The sequence below is a fragment of the Trichosurus vulpecula genome, chromosome 3 (genome assembly GCF_011100635.1).
Source record: "Trichosurus vulpecula isolate mTriVul1 chromosome 3, mTriVul1.pri, whole genome shotgun sequence".
NCBI classification, from domain to species: domain Eukaryota; kingdom Metazoa; phylum Chordata; class Mammalia; order Diprotodontia; family Phalangeridae; genus Trichosurus; species Trichosurus vulpecula.
The window spans coordinates 404,485,882-404,494,552 of NC_050575.1; the positions used below are offsets into that span (position 1 = coordinate 404,485,882).

The following is an 8,671-nucleotide window of genomic DNA, read 5'->3' on the forward strand; positions in this document are numbered from 1 at the left end:
GCAAAGAAGGTGGGTGGATGGGATGCCAAGATGACTTAAAAACAAAACCAAACATGTGAGCACATCCCTGGGAATTCCTGCCCGTGAATTAGGAAAGGTGATACAATTCATTGCAGAGAATAATGGTTACAGATGACCTGATTCAAAGCCACTTGTTGTCTAGTTGATCCTGGGAAGGTCAATTCAACTCTGGGCCTGAGTTGATTCATCTATAAAATAAGAGGTTTAGACTTGATAGGGTCCAAAAAGCGCCAACTCTGCAGGCAGAGGATCCGGGTTCAAATGTTGGCTGCGTCACTGACCTTTAGTGCTACATGTCTTTGGCCATATCACATCCACAGGCAAGATTGAGTCAAGGCTCAAGACAGTGACTCAAACAGCAGGTGCCCGGGTGGCTGAATCAGAATGGGCCGAGCCAGAGCCCTAGCTCCACCTCTTGCCCTGATCCTGGAGAGGCTGAGAGGTTTGTAGGTGCAGGGGACCTGGGGGCAGTGCTACGTAGAGGGGTGGCTGAGCTCTAACCAGCACCAGCCCTAGGGTGAGCCTGGCCAGTGGGCTGGGGGAGGAGCTAGGGTCCCATTCCCAGTCTTCCTCATCCCTTTCTCTCTCTCTGGAGAAGTCCAACGTCCCCATGTGTGATCACTCACTTTAACTTCCTGTCTCCTCTGTTCCCAGGCTCCTTCTAAAGGGCAGCTGGCAGTTTGGAGGCATTGTTTGTTGTTGTTGTTGGGTCATTTCAGTCCCCTCCAGCTCTCCGTGACCCCATTTGGGGTTTTCTTGGCAAAGATACTGAAGTGGCTTGCCATTTCCTCCTCCAGCTCATTTTACAGATGAGGAAACTGAGGCAAACAGGGTTTAAGTGATTTGCCCAGGGTCACACAGCTAGTAAGCAGCTGGATTTGAACTGGGGTCTTCCGGACTCCAGGCCCAACGCTCTTTCCACTGTACCACCAGCACCAAAAACACAAGATTAAAATATTGGTCAACATAAATCCAAGCTGTTTATTGCATTTTACTTCTTGCTTATGTATATGGAAGGGGGGGAGGGACAGAGACAAAGAGACAAAACTAAAGAAAAACAAAGATAGAGACAAAGAAAAAGGGGAGGAAGGAGGGAGGGAGGGACAGGGGGCAGAGAGAGAGAGAGAGAAACAGAAGGAGGAGAGTACATTAACTGTTTCAAGTATGAGATATTTGGTTCAGATGAAAAGGGTTGGACCTTAGGGCTAGAGACATTTGGGAAAAGGGGGGAACCAGTTTTGGACAAGCAAGAAACCAGAGAAGGCAGAATTGTATAAGGGAGTCAGAGGACTTTGATCCAAGCGCCTCCTCCAGCACCTACCACCTGTGTGGCCTTGGGTAAGTCACTTATCCTTCTGGTGCCTCAGTTTCTACATCTGTAATGAAGGGGTTAGCCTAAATGACCTCTGAGGTTCCTTCCCAATCCTAGATCTATGATCCACTAAGTCCCTAGCAGAGAAGAGTCAATTAAAAAAGCCGAGGGGCTAGCCCAGTGGAGATGGCCATTTGTCGTGGGTTTGAAGAGAGAAGTCGATGACTGGCCAACGAAGGGGGTGTGAAATTGCCAGGGAGCCTCCACGCCTGCAAGGGCTGGGGGTGGGAGTGAGGTGGGGGGTGGGGGTGGGTAATTTCCTTGTTCATGCTCTCATAGGCCCTCTAGCTCCAGCCGTGATGGACAGCTCGACCTCTGTTGCTCAACAGTGCCACCTGGTGGTCATGTTATAATCCTATCCAATAAACTCTCCGGGATGATGTTAATCAGGCTTTTCAGGGATAAAAATCTTCAGGGTTAGGAGGGAGGAACCTGAGAGCAGAGAGAGGAGGTCGTGGATGTTGTAAATAGAATTAGTCCTAAGCAAAAAAAAAAAAAAAAAATGACATAGCTCTTGCCCTCAAGGATCTTACAGTCTAATAGGAGGAGGGGAGGAACCAAACATACATGGATAAGCAAATGCAAATGCAAAACAAATACCACATGATTTCAAGGAGGAATGAAGAAAGGATTCTTGAAGGAGGTGGCATTTGAGGTAAATCTTGGAAGCAGCTCAGAGTTCCGGGAAGCGGTGGCAAGGGAGATAGGGGAGCATTCCAGGCATAGGCACACAGAAGCAGAAGATGGAATGTTACACGTGGAAAACACTCCATCAACATTTATTAAGCGCCTACTATATGCCAGGAACAGTGAGCAGGCTAATATGACTGGAGCATAGAGTACCGAAGGGGAGTAATGTGTAATCGGCCTGGAAAGGTAGGCTACGGCCAGAGTGCAAGAAAGATTGTATGAATGAATGAAGCAAGGAAGGAAGGAAGGAAGGAAGGAATGGAAGGAAGGAATGGAAATACATTTTATTACTGACTAGATGCCAGGTATAGTGCTAAACACCCAGGAAATAACATGATGCCTCGAGAAGTTTTTAAATATATTTTAATACAATTTAAATTCGATACATTTTAATAGAAGCCAGCACGTAAAGGTGAGCGACCAGGGGTAGGCAAGGGGTAATGTTTTGGATAGAGAAGTCGGAGGGATAGCTGCAAAGTTAGGGAGGGGGGACGAAGGGTCCTCCAACAGCGACATGGCATGGAGACATCTTGGGAGTGGGAAGGGAGGTCTGAGGCCAGGGTGGTATAAGGTGAATGCTTACCAACCACAGCCCAAGGGCAGGAGCTGGAAGGACACAGGCATTTAAAAAATGGCACTGTTCTTGTTCTTTAAGGAACTAACATTCTATTGGAGGGAAAGGGATTAAGTATATACGAGTACGAGAGATTTCAATTCAGTAAACATTTATTAAATGCCTAAGCAAAGACCACAAAGAATGTCTTTGTCTGGTGCCTGGCAAACTTAATTAAAAGAGCTTTAAACTAAAAAGCGTAGGGGAGGGAGTAAATGGCTGATGTTTAAACTATGAAGAATGGCTGGTGAGACAGATCCCAGGTCCCAGAGGCAAAATCCAAGAAAGGAGGCAGGCGTAAAACCCATAGCCTCAAATATCTACATGCAAATGGATAAAGTTTAAGCCACAAGCAAGAAGAATGAGAGCACCCAGTGCGAGGAAGAAAATTTGACCTTAAAGATATCACTAGGATTGAGTGAGATGAGATCCCGAACTTGAATGTGGTTTGAAATGAGTACACTTAATTCAAAAGTGTAATTAAAGGGAAGTTGGAGTGGAATTATACATTAAGAAAGTATATTCTTCATGTGAGCAAATCCAATTACCAGGGGAAAAATTTATTTTATTTATTTATAATAAAGTATAATAATTTATAATAAAAGTATAAACATATTTATAATAATAAAATGTAACAAATAATGCAATAAAAATTATCTAGGTGAAAAGCAATGAAGGAAAAAATAAGCAATTTTTTTTGTCATTGATTATACTATATTTGACCAAGGTGTAAACAAGAAGGAGATGAGTTTGAGAAACAGGTCACAAGGTTAGCACAGAGACATATAGGGAGGGCACTTCAGTTACCCTGATTTCTCCTGAAGCTAGCTCTCTTCTTTACCAAAAGCAGAGCACCTAATAATCTTTTGACCTGCCTTGATAGTAGTTTCATCCTTGGAAAGGCAGAAAAACAAACCAATGAGAATTCTATCGTCGTGATTCTATTGTCTGGGCTCACTCTCCCAGACCAAGGCCAGCTAAATAATAATGATAACATTACGTAATAGCTAGCATTTATATAGCACCAACTATATGCCAGGCACTGTGCTAAGTGTTTTACAAATATCATCTCAATTTATCTTCACAACAACCCTGGGAAGCAGGTGCTGATTATTCCCATTTTATGGTTGAGAATACTGAGGCAAATAAAGATTAAGTGACTGCTTAGCATCACACAGCTAGTAAGTGTCTGAGGCTGGATTTGAACTCATCTTCCTGGCTCCAGGCCCAGCAATGAGCCACCAACTATATCTCTAGCTCAGGGTTCTAGGAGTACCCTTGAGAGGTTGGGGTGACTCTTAAGGCTTTCAGATTGAGCCCCCATTCTGGTGTGTTTGCCCCCACTGTCAGCCATCAGTAATTAGCCCCCCAGTTCCATTTGACTAATTAACATCAATTAGCTTTTACAAGGGGGTACTTACTTCAGATACAGCAAGAACGGAGTGCAAGCACCTCCCCTTCTTTCTATCCTCTGTTCTTGAGAGCAAATTCAGACTTAACAGTTTCTGTATTTGCCCCACTGAGTTCACTTCCAAATACCACATGGCTGATGAATGGATGCATCTGCCCTTCTCCTGCTGCTGGGCTGGTCACCAAGGACTTCACTCCTCACTGTTTGGCTTCCAGCAAATCACAGCAAATCCCCAGACTCTGGAGGCTCCATCTTCTGATTTCCTGAGGCTCACAAGGTCATGACTATCTCCAACAGCCTTCACCCAAAATAGGAAAAAGGCAAAGAGTTGCATCTCATTGGCCTCCAATGTGGGAGTGTCCAAGGCTTCTCCCCTTCCTTCTGTGTCTCCCTATCACCTAAACAACAGCAAAGCAGGAAAGGTAGCAAGGGAATATCCCTGGCTGATGTTAGAGCTTTTGGTACGTGCCCAGTTGTCTATTCAGTCAGTCAAAATGACTTTTTTTTTTAAGCTGATCAACACCTTTCTTCTATTATTTAAACATTTTATTTTCTAAGTTACATATTAATGAAGAAATCTACAGAAACAAAACACCTTATGTAAGAAGCTGAGTGTTGGTACTGAAGCAGTAGTTGTGTAACTGAAAGACTATTTTATTCAAAAACACCCAGGTAAGATGGTAAGAATGCAGTTTTTGGCATCAGAATTCAAAGGCCCACACTCATTACTTCAGTAGAACCCCTTTTTCTCCTTTATTAGATACTTCCAAAGAAGCAGAGTCAGTGGGATGAGAGGTCTTGTATTTTCTTTTGAACTCCCTCTTTGTTTTTAAATAGTCATTCTAACACAGCCTTCCTCATGCAGCTGCAGGGAAAAGTTGAAGTCTTGCTGTCACTGGTTTTCCTGTGGGTGTTTTGGCACCAAGCATTTCTTCTAACTCTATGGTGGCATCACCATTCACCTCCAACATATACTCATCAGTCGCCTTGCTTTTCGATTCTGCGCCCTGTAAAACAAGAGCTACTAATGTGTTTTTGTGCACATGAAAAGGAAGCAGCTCATAATAACACTGACAGTCTCCCGATTCAAGAAGATAGTAAGTCTAATTCTGAGTCCAGTTAGGGACTCATTGAAACACTCATTTTCTTCTTTTGGGAGATACGGGCAAATTATCCAACAACCTTCCCAAAAGGGCTCAACAAATAGCGCTAAAAATGATACCACAATATTTCCTTTGCCTGTAACTAAAATGTCTTATGGAGTGTTTTGAATGGTTTCATTTTAGTAAGCAGGTAACAGTCTTCTTCAAAGTCCTTCAGGGTACTTCCTGGAAAGAAGATGAATTTATCTGAAAATACAACACGTAGGAAGTCAAAGCAGCTATAGATGTCCTCTTTTCTGTCATCTGCTGTGATAGCACCGCAAAAGGATGGACAAAAATATTAAGTAACTGATTCCTGTAGGCCACACAAATGTGCATAGTGATCTGCGGGAAAACAAGTCCTTCATCAATTCTTGGTTCTCCACTTTTCCTCAACCACTTCTACCTGATCCTTGGTAAGACTGATGATGTTAAAATGCAGAAGAATGGAAGAATGCATAACTTCAGCAGCAGCTATATTATCAGGGCTAATTAGAAATCCTCCAAAGGCCTGTGTTAAACCTTTCAGCCAGACAGTCTTTTCAACCAAAGCATCAAAGTCCATTCTTGGTAAGTTCTGAAGAAATACAGTGGCTACAAGATTTCATGCACTCAGAACCATATTTTCAATTTGCAGACATTCTGGTTTATACACAACATGCATATCCTCAGATGTTTTCTGGGGGATGTGTCTGGGAATTACATGGACCCCAACTCACTTTCCCATTTGCCATGGATCAGAGAGATAAAGGTTCTCCAAAGGACATGTGAATGCTTTGATGATTTTCAGTACTTTCCTTGTTTTCAATAGGCCAGCTGTTTGATTCCTTTGGCTTAGGAATGCCTAAAAAGTTCATATGCGTATAAAATTTTTGATGGTCATTGGAACAAGGTAAGTGTCAAAACTTCTCTCTTTAAAAACCAGTTCCAACACGATATTGAGAAGACCAAATTTTGGGGTCAAGGTTTTTAGCAGAAAGGCTTCTTGTTCCTTCAAGGAAAAATTCAGCTGGAGCGTAACCATTTGGCAACACGGTTTTTCAGAGAACACAGTCGATAGAGTTTATTTCCACCCAACGATCTCTGTCGCAGGAAAAAGGCAGGTGACATTCTCAGCAGCTCAACACCAGTACCATCACACCAAAGTCCATTCTTCCTTTAGTGACAAGTACCGGTAAATCCTAGGTGTATAAAACATAAGACAGCTTCCAAAAGTCAATATAACTTCTATGGCCAGGCAGCAGAAGGACCGGATGCTCCTGGTCAGCCCGACATAGTCTCGGAATACCTTCTTCATTCACACACACCTTGTCGATGCCTTCAAACACTTTACTCAAACTGAAAGCAAAAATCCCTTATTGCTTCTGGGAGCCATCCGATTTTTTGTTCTTGGATTATATTAGCAGACTTGTTCGTTTCTCTGGAAATCTGCTTGATGATATTCTGAACCTCCTCAGATCTGAGAACAGCACGTTTAATTTTATTGACTTGCAAGGGCAAAGTCTCTAGGAGACAGGAGGTGTATAGCCTTTCACTGCATATTTCAGATCGCTGAAATGCTTCCTCTCTTCCAACAAACCTTCAAATTCATCCCCATTTTAAAGGTCTTTCGAATAGACGGTGGCAGGGCGGCAATCGTGGATGTAGCAGTGGAAGCAACAGCAAGGAAGCATATGGCTGAGTGAGTGGCCGTGATCCCACGGTAATGCCGGAGCTTCCCAAGTAAGCAGGAAGGGTGGCGCTGACCACTGCTGACCTGCGCTCAGCGTCTGGGCCTGCAGCGGAGGCTCCTAGGGCCCCATGCGCCGCTGTCGTGGCCCCAAATGACTGACTACCTCCACATGGTTAGCAGCCTGGAGGCAGTCACAGAGTGTCCGAGGATGCTCAGGCCTTCCATTAGACCTCAGCCCTCCTTTGGGAAAGCAGGTTTACCAGTCAGTCAGCAAGCATTTATGGAGCCCTTACTACGTGTCAGGCTGGGGATACAAAGAAAGGCAAAAAACAGTGCCTGCCTTCAAGGGGGTTCCAGTCTAATAGGGGAGGCAACAAGCAAATAACTATGTACCCACAGGATAAATTGGAGATAATCAACAAAAGACACCTGCATTAAGGGGGACAGGGACTGTCTTTTTCTCTCCCCTTTTCTCCCTCTTGTATTACTCTAGAACCGATTGTTACCAACCAGGAGGAACTGGTGGTTAAGCTTAGCACAGTGTGCCTAGCACATAGTAAGTGCTGAATAAATGTTGACTGATTGCTGAGGTGGCGGTTGTTGTTTGTCCTTCGTTCTCAGAGGACCAGAACACCAAGAAAGTAATGCCATGACTCAAAAGTGAATTGGATTTAAGTGAGGGAGGGCTATGCGAGGTCACCAGACTCACTCTCTCCTCTGGAGCCATCTTGGTCCAATGGCGAAATACAGATTGCTGAAGTAGACATGATGGGAACCTTGGGAGGAAGTGACCACTCCATCCTAGAGTTTGAGAAAGAGGAGAGGAAATATGGGCAAGGTCTGCCATGGTTTTAGGGGTACCCCCAACTATTGATTAGATTTCAAAGGGTTCAGAAGGAAAGACAGGCAGGATCCCATGGATGAAAATTCTCCTGGGGGTCAGCTGAGAGATGGGCAACTCTCCTGAATGAAGTTCTGAAGACACACAAGGAAATGATTCTGATGAAATAAGAGAATTTTATGAAGAGATCAAGGAGGATCCACTGAGAACCCACCCGCCGACTCAGATCTTACAAAATATGGAAGCAAGTGAAAGTAGAGTGGGACAAACACACAAGTGTGACAGAACCCTCTAAAAAGAGAGTCAGGACCAAGCTCGAAGACAGAGAAGGGTTGAGGCAATACATCTAATTCCAAACTTTGCAGAGGTGGATTGTCAGATGTGATCGATTTGTCGAGCGATTCTGCTGAACTGCCTTTATTTCTCTTTTTAAATCTTGGCCACAAGGGATGGCTCATGGAGCAGAAAAAGTTGGAAGGATATATTCAGAAATAATGGGGATGTGAAAACAAAAGATGTCAAGAGAAATCATATAAAAAACAAAAAGTATCCAGTGTGTGTTGGAGTGATAAAGCTTCAGAATGAGATAAGGCTGGCAAGAAAGACTAAGCACAATGTCCTGGGATTTTGTTTTTTCTTTTTAATGCGGAGGATGAGACAAGGCATTAGGGCACTGCTGGGAGATGAGGGGTAAGTAGTTCCATTCTGACTTTTGCTTCCTTTTGCTCTGGAAGGAGAATCACTTTTGGACCAGAAAGAACCCAACCCCGTAATCATTCCATGAGATGTTGCTGCCTTCCTCCTCCCCAGACTTCTTAAATCCCAACTCTCCTAAATTTCTTCCATCCCTAAAAGCCCTGCAGTCAGCAGACAGCCTGTCCACCTAAGGGGCAAGGCAGTGAGGTGGCC

The 8,671-nt window shown here is 44.0% G+C and overlaps 1 pseudogene; it reads right to left on the reverse strand.

Annotated features, from left to right (window-relative positions):
• Positions 1–5,277: 5,277 nt before the first annotated feature.
• LOC118842735 lies at positions 5,278–7,648 on the reverse strand (annotated as a pseudogene).
• Positions 7,649–8,671: the final 1,023 nt, after the last annotated feature.